This window comes from Lutra lutra, chromosome X, assembly GCF_902655055.1.
Source record: "Lutra lutra chromosome X, mLutLut1.2, whole genome shotgun sequence".
NCBI lineage: Eukaryota > Metazoa > Chordata > Mammalia > Carnivora > Mustelidae > Lutra > Lutra lutra.
In genome coordinates this window covers 98,568,961-98,581,715 of record NC_062296.1, presented here as the reverse complement: position 1 = coordinate 98,581,715, position 12,755 = coordinate 98,568,961, and the positions used below count along the sequence as shown (strand labels likewise).

Below are 12,755 nucleotides of genomic sequence, written 5' to 3'. Positions count from 1 at the left end.
GAAATCAGTACTTACAAGGGACGCCAGACCCCACGTACTGTCTCCAAAGAAAGTACTCCTTCAAACAAAATCCACAACGAGACTAATTTAATATAATATATATATTTGGGCATGTATATAGGAAATAGAGATACAGACACACATACACATAGCATAATTATGACTTACTGTGGTCACAAAACACCATAGACAGGTTGGCTCAAACAACAGACATATATTATTATCTTGGTCCTGGAGGTTGGGAGTCTGAGATCCAGGCACAGCTGAGGCTGGTTTTCTGAGATCCAGGCAGGGCCAAGGTTGGTTCCTCCTGACACGTCTCTCCTGGGCATGTAGATGCCATATTCTCCCCGTGTCCTCATGTGGTCATCGCTCTGGGCATGTCTGTGTCCTCATCCCCTCTTCTTATAAGGATCCCAATCCTATGGGATCAGGGACCACCCTTGTGATTCCATTTTACCAAAAATCCCCTCTTTAAAGACCTCACCTCCAAATACAGCCACACAGAATACCCATTGTGTGGTCCTGGGGAATGGCGCTTCAACACATGAATTTTGCGGGGACATAATGCAGCTGATGGCACTCACATCTTCAAGAGAAAAATAATTTCTGTGTTTCCTAGGAGATGCATGACTTGTGCAAGGGCATGTGGTGGTGGGTGGCCCTTGGGCTCAGAAGCACCGCTGACCACCTCCAAGGTCAGAGCAGCTGACGCACTCCAAGGTCAATGGTTTTTCCTCTTGAGCTGGAAAGGCTCCCAGCTGAGCTGCCTCTTCCGTGACCACAGAGATCTGAAGGTTGGATGTGGAAATTGCATTCCTGTTGTAGAATCTCCAGAAGGATATAGATGTTGGGCTGGAATTAAAACCAAACCAAACCAAACCCCATTGCCCAGGCTCATTATGAATTCAATCTTGGCTGCCTCAAGATTCACACAGCACTACGTTGGCAAGCCTTCGCTCTCTCTTCAGTAATTATTTATCGAGAGCCTGCCCGGGTAGATGAAGGAGAGCCAGAGGTGACCAGAAGAGGCAGTTCAGGAAGCGTGCACTCAGGGTGAAGGGAGAGAACTCTTCTACCGGAGTGTGTCATCTGCAGAAGGGAGAGGAAACCACATCTCCATGACAATGCACACCTCAGTTAGACTTAAACATCTGCTTTATGGGAAGAAAGGGGGCTCGGATCCAATCAAATTAATCATAACTGATAAACAGGAAGCTTATGATGTCCCAGGAAATATGGCCATAATGCGCCACAGTCCATGTGCTGCTGGTGATGGGATGTGAACATGAGAGAGGCACGGGTTTCATGGAGCACCTGACCATGCCAGGTGGGGCAGGGGGAGCCCAGGAACAGCTGAGCTGATAGACTTCAGTCCTGCCTTCATGGACCTGAGAGTCCTACGCAGGTTCACGCCCAAGAGTCAACCACATCGGAACGTGAAAAGCTAGATATCTCCCCCACAGCTTCTACTGCCTCTAATCTCTCCTGTTCATCAAACCTCCACGCGTGCTCATTTCCATTCAAGTGCCAGCCACTACCCCGGCGCCCGCCATCCTCAACACCCTCGGGCTGTCTATGAATTTCCAATGGCAGCTCTCACCACGCACCAGAAACCTAGTGGCTTCGAAGGACACGCATTTACCACCCAGCATGGAAGTGGCCGTCCGCAAGCCCGGCATGAAACCATAGTCACCGACTGTCTAATCATGCATTTCTAGCCTCCGGGACAGTGAGAGATAAATTCCCCCTGTTGAAGCTCCCAGCCTGCGGTGTCTTATTACCGCGGCCCATGCCAACTGATATGCATGTCTCCGTGTTCCATGGGCTGTTGCCGAACTGGAGGTGCTCAGAGAGGAACGGGAACCGCTGATTGATGACAGAGCGGAGAGCTGAGTTAATAGTGTGATTACACTGAGAGTGGTATCTCGCGAGTTGTATAAATTTTCTTACAATCAGAGTGTGTATTAGGTTCTACAGAGTGCCCACCACCAAGCCCTGTGATTATTCTTTTTCTCTACCTTATACACAGATATACATACATATATATATACACACACACATATACACACATGCACACACATACACAAATATACATATGCATGTATATGCACATGCATGCATTAACATGCAAACACATGCATGCACAAGCACACCCATGAACACGTGTAGATACACACATACACAGATATGCACATCATGCACAAAACACATGCATATGATGCACGTACCCATGCACACAGATGCGTGCACACACATGTAAAGACACACACATGCACATACATGCACAAACACACACATGGGCACACAGATGCACAAACATACATGTACACACATGTGCACAAGACACACATACATGAACAGATGTGCACACGCACAGACATACACACAGCACAATGTACACATATGTGCACACGTGTGCACACACATGCATTCATGTGCACATAAAACATGCACACGTGCAGACACGCATACACACATGCACACGTATAGAGACACACATACACATATACACATGTATACACAAATATATACATGTGCATACAAACACACATGCATGCATACACCCATGCACATTCAGAAACACACAATACACATATACACAGGCACACACACGCACGGACATCTCTCACACTCTCATAAGTCTGTTTGTAAAAGCAATTGCACTACGCCTTCTGGAATTTTCAGCAGCATCTTCTGAAATCCTTTCCCCCAGTCCCGTTTTGTTGGTACTGAAGTCAACGCTTGCTCTTTGCAAGACTAATTTAAATGTCTGGCTTGAAAAATCCAGATGTCTGTCCTTGGTAAATGCTGACCCATTCTGCTCACAGCACGGTTGGAAACCAGCTCACGGCCAGATCTTTGTACTTTTCCAAGATGCATGTCCTGGTCCATTGGCACATTCACAGCAGAGCTCACCCCATGTATTTCCCAGATATCTCTGCAGAAGAAACATCCCATGGAGGAGGGTCTCTTGTATCCGGGGTCAGCCCTGCCCTTTTCTCAGAGCTCCCAGGATTTATTTTGGTCCCCACACAGCTTGCTGAACAGTTTACTGGCAATCAAGATCCCCCTCCCGCAGACACGAGCTGTCATCAAGTTCCAAACCTCACTGCCTGTGACCACTGAAATTTCGTTGTGTCAGGAAAACACCCTAAGCCATTGACTCCCTTCTGAGCATCAGCCATGCCACATGCAAGGACCACGCAGTGGCAAAAGGGCAAGGCTGAGATGCGATAATGCCTAGTTGGGCTCTAAGTGGACCATTCCACTGCCAGGTGGGTTCTGATGGTGGGCTGACATCCCCTTTCCCAGGGAGCTTTGCAGGATTATGATCTGAAAGTGTTTGTAACCCATGTAGCAGTGACAGTCACAGGATGGCATGCGATGACAGGTAAAGGATACCATAAGCCAAAGATCTCTTTCCTTCACCAGACTGACCCAAACCAGAGATGGAAAATGTGCATTTTAGAGCAATGTTGGATTTTGAAATGCATTTTAATAGCTTTCTCAGATACCCCTCATGATGTGCCAGCTCTTTCCAAACAAATGCTTATCCCCACTGTTTTCCTTCAGGTCTGTCCTTGAAGGTCACTGCTTTTATCTTCTCCAATGAGGAGTAGAAGCAAATCAGATTATGGAAATAATTGAGCTGCAGGATGGAGGGGTTAACGTGTGTGCAGGGACGGGGGCTTGTGGGGGTAGTTTGTAGAGTATGTGGAGCTTGAATGCCACATCACGATTAGGATGGGCAGACACAGAAACCCTAAAACAATAGTGCTTAAGAAAGACATAAGTTTGATTCTCTCTCAAGTAAAGGTGACCCTGTGGTATGCAGTCCAGAGTTGGTGTGCTGGCTGTGTGTCAGACTCCTCTGAAACTAGGCTTTTTGCACTTTCTTGCTTCTCCAACTGTAGTAATGGCCCCTGTTCTCATGGTCTGGGATGATGGTCCCGACATTCCTGGGACCAAGTGGGAGGAAGGGAAGTAGGGTAGGAAAGAAAGGGCCAGCTGTGTATGTCTTTGAAGGAAGGTTTCCAGCACGTTGTAGTGCCAGTAGGCAGAGAGGGAAAAAGCTTTGTATTGGGAGGTACTGGGCATGAAAGATGGTGCCATTCATTATTAATTCTGTGACACTGGGCAAGGCTGGACTTCTGTGAAGCTTAATTTTCTCTCTTGTAACATGGCGATGATGATGGTGATGACAATGGTGGTGATGATGATCATATCAGTGGTGATGTTAATAGTGGTGCTGATGATGGTGGGGATAGTGGGGATGACGCTGATTGTGATGATGTTGGGGATGATGGTGATTATGGTGGTGGTAATGGTAATGGTGGTGATGGTGATGATCATGATGGTGATGATGGTGGTTGTAATTGTGGTAATGGTAATGGTAGTGATGGTGATGGTCTTGATCATGATGACAGTGTGATGGTAATGATGATGATGATGGTGGGGGATGATGGTGATGGTGACAGTAGTGATGGTGGGGATGATGGTGACGGTGGTGGGGATGATGGTGATGGCGACTGTAGTGATGGTGGGGATGGTGATCGTGGTGATGATGGTGGTCATGATGGTGATGGTGATGATAGTGGGGATGATGATTGTGGTGGTGATGGTAATGAAGGTGATGGTGACGATGTATGATGGTGGTGATGATGATCATATTAGTGGTGACAGTAATAGTGGTGGTGATGATGGTGGGGATGATGGTGTTTGTGGTGATGGTGATGATGATGGTAATGGGGATGATGGTGGGAATGATGGTGATAGTGGTGATGGTGGGGATGATGGTGATAGTGGTGATGGTGGGGATGATGGTGATGGTGATAGTAGTGATGATGGTGAGGATGGTGATGGTGATGATGGATGGTGATGACAAATGGTGATGATGATGATCATATTAGTGTGATGGTAATAGTGGTGGTGATGATGGTGGGGTTGATGGGGTTTGTGGTGATGGTGGGGATGATGGTGATGGTGGCAATGGTGGGAATGATGGTGATGGTGGGGATGGTGGGGATGATGGTAATGGTGATGGTAGTGATGATGGTGGGGATGGTGATTGTGGTGACGATGATGGTCATGATGGTGACAGTGGTGACGGATGATGGTGAAGATGACAATGGTGGTGATGGTGATATGACCTGCCTCCCCGGACTGTCATAAGAGACAAATGAACTAAAGTCCACCATTCCTTGAACATTAGAATGCATCATACAAGTCACACTTGTTTTATTCCCGACCCACCTCTGTAGAAAACCAGTTTTCTTGAAGGCTCATATGACAAAACCACCAGCTCCAATGAATTAAAAGGCAATTATGTACCACATTTGTGTTTGTTTATGTATTTATGCATCAGAAGAGAAATAAGGGAATACACACTGGGTGAATTTTTTAAGAAAGATGCATTTACAAACACCACTCAGGAAACACAAACAAGAGTTCTTTTCCTAACGTGTCCTCGCATCAGACAGACGTGGTGTGACTCTGTACCGTGTCCTGATTATGTGTTCCTCTGTCGGTCGCACCTTGGATGAGACGCAGTAATTGCTGTCTCCCTGGTACCTGGCTCAGTGTCCAGCACCTCCAACACTCTCCACCAAAGCCTTGACGTGAATTACCTTCCGCAAGAATGTTAACGAGCCAGATCAAAGGGAGAGGTGTGAGAAAGAGCTGGACACGGCAAGGTGAAGGAGGGAGCCGTGGTCCAGCAATCAAGAAGGGACAACGAAGACACAAAGGTCAGAGGACTAGGCTTATTGAGGAAAAGAGCAGCCTGGACAAGCCCATCAGTTCTCTTGGCTGATTCACGTAGTTTCTCTATGAGTCCCTGATGTGCGTGCTTCTCATCACGCCACCTGTGTCCAGCGTGGTCCAACCTGCTCTCTGTCCCTGGACACTAGCCTCTACCTGCCCCTACGTCTCTCAGAATCCGTTCCTGCATCATAACCTCAGCACAGAAATCAGATGATGACTTTTGTCTCTAGGTCAGGGGTCCCGATGGGGCTTCTCCAAGAAGTGACCTGGGGTTGAGGATTGAATGTGGCGGGGGGAGGGGTGGGGGCTCTGGTAGGGGGTAGGGAATTGATACAAGAAAGGAAAGTAGCTCATGAAAGGGGACTTCTCAAGCCAACCACACAGAGGTGATTGGAGCTTATCCCATGGTGATGCTCTGGCAGATAGCATAGACACCCACCTGGGGACTGTCCTGGCTGAAAAGTGAGGGACACCATATTTATACACTATGCCCATCAGCACTGAGGGTGGGGGGAGTAATGTGACTTTCTCAGACTTCCAGCGCACTACTCGAATGGGCATCATGGGATCTAGCATTGAGCATAGCCCTCCAACAGAGGGGCAGGGCTTGCATTGGAAGGCAGGTCACTGTTCCCAGAAATGGCAAGGAATTCCTGGGGGTCTGAGGGGAGCCCCCATGAGGATAAGCTCCATCAGAGGAAAAACCTCCACTAGCCTCTCATTTCAGTGAGAATGAAACCCAAAGTCCACATAAAACGCAAGATCTGCCCCATCCCTGTGGTCTCCAAACTCATACTCCAGCCCTCTGCCCCTCCCCACACAGCCACGTGAGCTGCGTCCAGTCAGGCTGACCCATAGCCATGCCACCATCCACACCGTCTGCTCCCGGCTGGGGCACAGGTATCCTTTTCCCGTCAGCGCACCCTGGTGTCTGGGCAAACGTCACCCCTGACCGTGGCCACAATGGTGCAAGGACACCTCTTCTGCTTGGTCTTCTCTGGAGCACAATGCCTCGTGAGAACAGGTGAGGAGGTGGCTGGGTATCATGAATGGATTTGTGTACCTGGACTTTAAAAGTGGGCAGGACGCTATTGACTCAAGGTGTGTCTGTGTGCTGGCCAGCTTGCTCATTGTCCTGTCATGCTGCAGCGTGAGAGCATCTTTATAGGGGTGGATGTTTGGGTTGAAGCCTTGAGAATGCATACATGCGGCCCAAATGTTATCTCATGTGGTTGATGAGCCATGCTTCCTGCCTGACTGCACAGAACTGACACCCGGAAGACTCCCTGGGTGGCCGCCTCCTCCAACACACCTGACCTCCAGGTTGTGGGCAACGCCTTGATACTCCAGGACTTACAGGAACTCAGCTCAGGAGAGCCCAGAGACACTAGAAGTCAAGAAACCGACTCATGCCTGATTCTGTGTTGTCCTGGATTTCGGAGGGTAAAGGTCTATGCACCAATGCCCAGAGCCGCATCGACCTCACCTGGCGGCTTGCTACCAACACCGAGATCTCAGCTCTGCCCTTCCCCTCCTAGCTCAGGATCAGCACTTTTGCAAGATTCCTGGGAAATGGGTGTCCACAAACGTCTGAGAAGCCAGGACGTGCACGGAGGGAAAAAAAAATAATAATTCTTCATCACAAAATGCAGAAAGGCATCATCGTACTTTTCAGACTTTCTGTGCAAGGCTGTCGATGCATACAGGGGGACAGAGAACAGATAGTGATGCTCGTACTTTCGTGCTGCTATAATATGCCACATCCATGAGGTAGGGACATGTGGGAGTTTTACCGACACATATTTTGCGTGACATGTCAATATTTGATGAATGGGGTTTAGCGCCTGCTGCTATGGAAAATTACTCTTTGAGACGTTATGGAGCCTATCACTTCCTGGTCCTGGCCAGGCCTCTGGTCATTTGGTCGCAGCTATCTTCCTGAACGGCGAGCAGATCTGTGATGGTCTATGTTATGTGTCAATGTGGTCAAGTTGCCGAGATGTGGTCAAATATTATTCTGGATGTTTCCCTTGAAAGGTGTTTCATCTGTATGCATTTTTTAGCATGAGATCAACATTTCAAGCAGCGGACTCTGAAAGAACCGGATTACCTAGGTTCGATGCAGATGGGCCTCGTCTAATCAGTCGAAGGCGTTAAGCGCCTCAGCAGTGAGCTCCCCTGAGCAAGAAGGAATTCTGCCAGCATAGGGCCTGTGCCACTCACCTCAAACACCAGCTTTTTCCTGCACCAATTCCTTCAAACCAAACCAAACCAAACCAAACCAAAACTCTCCATATATGTTCTCCCTATATCGGTTCTGTTTCTCTGGAGAATCCTGATGAACGCTAGATCTGAACCTGCTTCGGGCTGACCTCAGCACCACGGGGAGGGTGATAGGTATCCCAGCTCCTACACAAGCACAGAGTAAATGCACCCACGATTCACGAACCTTATAGGAAAAGAAAAAAAAAAATACATAGAAACAGAGGAAAGCATCCAGATGGCTGTGAGCAGGCGTTCAGGGTAAAGGAAGAGAAACAGTGGAGGATACATTGTAAATGCTTCGGGAGACAAGAACGTAGCTGTTTGGGGGACTTGCAACCGTGTCTGATTCTTTCAGTTATAAATAAGTAACAAATCACTTGCAATCCTCATAATCGTAATAATAATAATAATAAAAAGGAAGTTCCCGTTGTCGCTGTGTCTGAATAAAGGATGACAAACTTCCGGATATCATCGATATTGCAAAATACATTGTGGCAAATGGTTGGGATTTAGTTTGTAAAATACGTTGGGGTGTGTGTGTGTCTGTGTAGGGATCAGCGTGTAAGTGGGTGGTGGGTGTGTATGCCTGTGGGCTGAGGACACTTATATATGTATGCACGGGCATGTGTCTTAGACCCACGTAGGTGTCTCAGTCTGAACACGCAGGTCCCCCACGTACCTCCCAGGTCAGACCACCTGTCATCCTGGCGGGAAACCGGAGATGAGATTTAAGTCACCAGCAATCTGCCACGGGAAGGAGCAAACTCCCCGAGGACCGGGCCTCCCGGAAAACACAGAGCAAGGCATCGTGGAGCCTGAGGAGAGGTGACAAGGCACACCAGGCCGAGTTACTGCCAAACGCCGGGCGCGGGATGCGGCTGCTGGGAGGTAATTGACTGGGCTGCCTGCTCACTTCCCTCGTCTTCCGGATGCAAAGTACTCTGTAATCAGTTCCCGAGAGGAGCTCAGACGTGGGGAACAGCCCCGTCCCGGCCGCTGCTGACACTCGTCCCAGAGGCAGACCTCTCCCGGGCTCCCTTACCGCGGCTGCTGTGGGTGCGCTCACGGGACCCGACCAGGTTTGAGGAAAAGAAACTCAGAGGTGCACTGAGTTCCCATCTGGACAAGAGTGTGCGCCAAATGAGCTTTCTCTTTGTCCCTTTGCCTCTGGAGAGAGCCAGAGGCACCACATGGGGCAGGAAAACCCCATCTTTTTAACCATTTCCTTGAAGGCTCTTGACAAGCCTGGATTCAAAGGTCTCTTTGACGGTGAACGAAAACTCTGCACACTTGTCCTACAACACACATTACGCATAATCGTGAAGGTGCACTTTTCTTTGAGGTTCTTTCTTGCACTAATTCTCCCCAGACATGCATGGACCTCACGTTCAAACATCAAGCTTGGAGAGACCGTTGAGAACAAGGAGCGTGTCTCCTCTATGGGGCAGAAGTGCCCTTTAATTCCTTGTAGCTCCTACGCCTGGAAATGCCTGGAAGATTTGGAGACTCCAACGTGAGCCTGCCATGTGCCCGGCCACTGTGTGAGCCTGGGCTCAGGGGAGCCTTGCAGGATGTGGGTGGGGAGACCCTGTGTGTTGCCAGCACAGCCAGCCCTTGCCAAAGCTTGGTTTCTGCAGCTGAGGCTACCAAACCCTGGGCCCCGACTTCTTGGAGGAAAATCCGAGAATCACACACCGGTGACAGCTGCGGCCGCCACACAGGCTCCTGTGACCTCATCCCTGGGCGTTTCTGAGCAGAAGCCAGAATGTTTCTGGGCAAAGCCCCAGCATGCAGCTCATTTCTTCTCCCTGCCCATGATACTCTGTGAATGGGTACCTGGGCTCTTCCTCATGGGCTGTGTGAATGTGGCAAGGAGGGGGTTGACTCGAACGCTGTGTCTCCATATTCTTATTTTTTCTCAAGTGTCCAGAAGAGCGTCTTCCTCCCTGGATCCTCTTGTGGAAAATGAGCGTTGTTCTAGACATCTTATCTACCATTCGTTGATGGTGCACATCCAGTAGACCCGCCTGAGCTGTCTCAATACTTTTGAGGGGGGTAGCTCAGGGGGCTGCCTGAGCTGTTCTCAGCCCAGCTATGGCTCTGAACCGATTGGGCTCCAGGTGGCCCAGGAGCATGGCACCCTCTCTCCTGGGTCTGACTGCCGGTGCCCCAAGGAGAGCACGCTGGGAGAAAGGGCTGACTTCAATCTCCGTCTTTAATCTCTGACAAAAATTGTTTGATGTAGGGGATAAAGATGCCATTATAGGATTCCTTCATGCAAGGTCCACCCCAGGCGGTGGTTAATAGAGTTAGCATGGTAGGGACGCCCCAAGGTCAACATCTGGGATCCGATTTTGCACCAAGCAGCTTACACAAAGCACACACCACTCACTCCCAAAGAAGCATGCATACTCACCAGATCTCCGGCTCTCGTTGACCTGGATGGCACGGGTGTTGGTCTCTGCAGGACTGGTTCACGCCAATGCCATGTCCTACGTGTTAGGCAGGGTCCTCGGTAAAGTAAGACGAGCATCCTGAATTTCCAAAATGATAAAGGATAACCATATCAGCACAGTCACGGATGCCCAGTTCTTAAGATACCCCACCTTATCCTCCCCAAGCAAATGTATTTTTTTTTTTTTGGTAGCATATGATATTTGAGGGGATTTCAGAAAATATGTAAATTCGTAAAAAGGTTTTCAATCTTAAATTTTAATGTGGGAAGACCTCCCCGCTCTTTGAGTGACACTAGGCTACAGAGAGAAGTATTGAACCCATGAAAATCAGCCAATTCTAGTTTTGTCCCCCAGAGAGGAAAATGCAAATATATTTGCTCATAGCCAGAAAATCCTATTAAGGGTTATTATTTCTTTTTTCCCTGTCCCAGGGCTTCATAGATGTGAGGGCATCGATGCGTTCTCTGCACCCTGGTTTTCGCAAGACATCTGCAAATCATCATATGTTTTGCCTACGGTTTTTTAGTTTTTTTTTTTTTTTTTTGAAGTGCGGATTAAGATTGAAACCCTCTTTCCGTGTTCCAAGTGCTTCAGAAGCAATCATCAGCTGTGACAAAAACTGTTTGATTTAGGGGATGAATATTTCACTGTAGGATTCCTTAACGTGGATCCCTGTACCCAACAGGGCTTTGTGACACACTGCACAATCATTGCGTGACATGACATGGATTGCACAAACTGTATTTGAAATTATTTTAATGGTATTTGGGGGAGAAATGGCTCATTCCCCGAAAGTCTCCCTGTGGAATCCTTAATAATGATTTTTTTTTTTGCCCCCCTATCAATGTCAAATAATCCAATCCCACTGTGTCATTTCTAATGTCTGAGATGAAATGAAGCCAGACCAGTTTGACTCTTGTGTTCTGTTTAGTCCCCTGTAGACTCTTGGAGAGCTTTCTTTATTTCATCTGGTTTGAGAAATTCACCAGAATATGTCTAGAATTGGTTCCATTTTTTGTTTTCAGTGAGATCTCCCATGTCATCACTTTTCTCTGAGGATGTCCTTGGTCGACAGCGTTCATCTCCTGTCATTTCTATAATCACTGCTTCTGATGTATCTATTGGAGGCAGGAAGGACTGAGTGGGTCCAAGACCTGTGGGAAGTGTGATATGCCTGACACGGGGAGGGTGGGTGGCAGGTCGGGAGACATGGGGAGGCCGAGGCATGAGATCATCAGGTCTTGGATGGTGTGATGGGTTAATGCCTGGCGGCATTCAAGGGGGTCCGTGCCGATGGAGTCATGGCATCTCTGTCTGCATCAGTGCTTGGAGAATGATGAGAAAGGGCGAGTGAGCCCATCAAGTAGACTGTGATTGTGGTCCGGGTTGGTGGGGGCAGCTGCGTCTGGGCTGGTGGCCACCATGATGGAGACTATGGGGCAGACTAGAAGCATATGCCTTGGAGAGAACGGACACAGCCTGAAAATGTACCAAATGTGGGGGGTGAGGAGAAGGACAATGCTCCTTATGACAATGGGAGAGGCTAGATGCATGGAGAGAATCATGTTCTCCACCCCACCCCAGAGTTCACAGGTTCAAGCCCTGCTCCCCCAGTGGGATAGCTTTAGGAAGTGGCACCTTTGGGAAGGCATTAGGGTCAGATGAGGGTGTGGGTCCACAATGGGTTTACTCTCCTTATAAGAAGAGAAGAGCTCAGTCTGTCATATGAAGATACACAAGATGGCGGTCACGTACAAGACAGGAAGAGCATCCTCCCTGAAATCCAACCTTGCTGGCATCTGATCTCACACTTCCAGCCTCCAGAACTGCACGAAAATAAATTTGTGCTGTTAAGCCCCCCAGTCTATGGTATGTTGTCATGGCAGCCTGAGCTAAGACACCAAGTGAGGTGGACTTTGGTTGTTTTTGGCTTTCTTGTAAGGAGTTACTCCTTCTCTCTGTAGAAGCTTCCTGCATCCTTAATAACGTTGGTCATGTAGGACTTTCAGGTGGTTACTCAAGTGTTCTGACCACGTTTTGTCCCAATTAAGTCTGTCCAAATCTATTGAAATAGTTGCACTGATGTGCTGGCCACTAGAAAGTATTTGGTGCCTGATGCTTCTCCTCTTGTAACCAGACACAGGTGAGGACAGGACATGGGAGGTAGACGTGAATCGGAAGGACAATGATTTGTCACCAGCAGACCCTAACTAGAGGGGACGCGGGAGATTTGTTGAAGATGTCTCATTGCCATCAGGATTCACCTTC

At 48.6% G+C, this 12,755-nt stretch overlaps 1 long non-coding RNA gene across 1 annotated transcript; it reads right to left on the bottom strand.

The window, feature by feature from the left end:
* Positions 1 to 737: 737 nt before the first annotated feature.
* Positions 738 to 12,337, bottom strand: LOC125092430 (uncharacterized). The gene is made up of 2 exons (XR_007124922.1): positions 10,448 to 12,337; positions 738 to 1,092 (listed from the first exon to the last, which is right to left on the bottom strand). It is a non-coding gene; the product is annotated as an uncharacterized LOC125092430 (long non-coding RNA).
* Between the last annotated feature and the right edge of the window lie 418 nt (positions 12,338 to 12,755).